Source organism: Octopus bimaculoides, chromosome 9 (assembly GCF_001194135.2).
Source record: "Octopus bimaculoides isolate UCB-OBI-ISO-001 chromosome 9, ASM119413v2, whole genome shotgun sequence".
Classification (NCBI taxonomy): Eukaryota; Metazoa; Mollusca; class Cephalopoda; order Octopoda; family Octopodidae; genus Octopus; species Octopus bimaculoides.
Window position 1 is genome coordinate 9,137,705 of NC_068989.1, and position 2,247 is coordinate 9,139,951.

General features: G+C 32.1%; 1 long non-coding RNA gene across 1 annotated transcript in view; it reads right to left on the reverse strand.

Moving 5' to 3' along the window:
* LOC128248693 (uncharacterized) overlaps window positions 1-2,247 on the reverse strand; it is a 69,226-nt gene that overhangs the window by 6,379 nt on the left and 60,600 nt on the right. The window lies entirely within an intron of this gene.

Genomic DNA, 2,247 nt, shown 5'->3' on the forward strand with positions numbered 1-2,247 from the left:
ATATATATATATATATATATATATATATATATATATATATATATATATACATATGTGCATATATATGTGCATGTATATATGCGTGTATATATGCATACATATACATATATACATGCCTGTACTTATATAGAAATGTGCTTATGAATCTGTTAATGTTTGTAACTTTCAAAAGCTACTTGTCTATCGCTAATGTAAGAGCATCAAGTCACACATACTTTTTAAGGGATGTTTTTGTCCTTTTTCTTGTTTGTAATGTCTACTTGTTATACATACATAGGTGCAGGAGTGGCTGTGTGGTAAGTAGCTTGCTTACCAACCACACGGTTTCGGGTTCAATCCCACTGCATGGCACCTTGGGCAAATGTCTTCTACTATAGCCTTGTGAGCGTATTTGGTAGACGGAAACTGAAAGAATCCTGTTGCATATATATATGTGTGTGTGTGTGTGTGTGTGTGTGTGTGTGTGTGTGTCTGTGTTTGTCGCTTCACAACTGATGTTGATGTGTACATGTCCCTATAACTTAGCAGTTCGGCAAAAAAAAGACCAATAGAATTTTGGGGGAGGGGGCCAGTCGATTAGATCGACCCCAGTATGCAACTGGTACTTATTTTATCAACACTGAAAGGATGAAAGGAAAAAATCAACCTTGATGGAATTTGAACTCAGGACGTAATAACAGACAAAATACAACTAAGCATTTCACCCAGTGTGCTAACGATTCTGCCAGCTCACCACCTTTGGCTGATTACATTGATGCCAATGCTTGACTGGTACTCATTTGATTGACCCCGCAAAAGGACGAAAGGTAGAGTCAACATCGGTGGAATTTGAGCTCAGAACGTGAAGATAGATGAAATGCTGCTGTGCATTTTGCACAGCATGCTCATGATCCTGCTGGTTCAGCACTTTAACAGATTTGTACATCTTAACAAATATATATACTAAGCTTCATTTTTCCTGATATAACCACATAGATATGTATAGAGTAGCACATGCAATCTGTACATTAGTACACACGCACACAGTGGAAGAAGCAAAGTTTTGATGTGACTAGCTCATTTTAAGATCATTTAATACACTTTAATTCTTTTATATCTTCTAGTTTGTTGACTGTGGCCAAAATGGATCACTGCCATTAACATGTCTACACTCGACAAAGAAATTCTTCTTCGTAAGTTTAAAAAAATCTTGGTATACTAGAAGAAGTATTAAAACAATATGGAGTATTATTATAACATGCAATATTATGTCTCCTATTTTTGCATTTTTTAGTATTGTGTTGCTCTGTTTCTAAAATAAGATACATCCCCACAGGACTCTCAAAGTCTATCTGGAATTTAAAGGATGATAACATCACAATTATAAAATTGATCAATCCATTACAGAACATGCGACTCCTTATATTAATGGTACCATACATTGTGGTTTTTGTCTTGCAGGGAAGTATAATATCCTATTAGAGCTTTTTGCAATTTTGAACAAAAGTTTAGAATGGATAAATTCTTACAAATACTTCTACCAATATTCATTTAAGAATTTCCATCTATCAAATGGTTAACATAACTTGCTTCCCAAATTATGGATTCATGATATGTTGAAAGATCTTCACATATTAAAAGCACATCCAGTTTTTCGACAGCACTAAAACTTATTCACAAGAGTTACCTCTCTTAGTTTTGTGTGTTTTACATATATGATACTCAAGACATGAAAATATGTTTTAGCATGTGACAAGGTACATATAATAATTGAATTGGTGAATGTATAATGCATTCCATAATGAGTTTTGTTTTTGTTAATCAATCAAATCTTAATGACTAATCATATCTTCATGCATTACAAATATTTTTGCTTATGTATTGTCATGCTACTTCTTTTCTTTAATCATTTGAATAATTGGCATTGTGAAACTCAGAGTTTCATGAACAATTCATGAAGATTCAACTTCTGATAGTAATTATGATGATGATGAAAATACTATGTCTATATTACACATACTCATACACACAGCATATATATACATGAATATGTATGTGTGAATTTACACATACACACATATATACATATAAGGAGGGAGCAAAAGAGAGAGAGAGAAAGACATACATATATACATACATATATTGACAAATTGATAAACTGATATATATATATATATATAAATATATATATATATATATGTATGTGTGTGGCTGTGTGTGTGTGTATATATATATATATATGTATATATATATCTATATATATATATA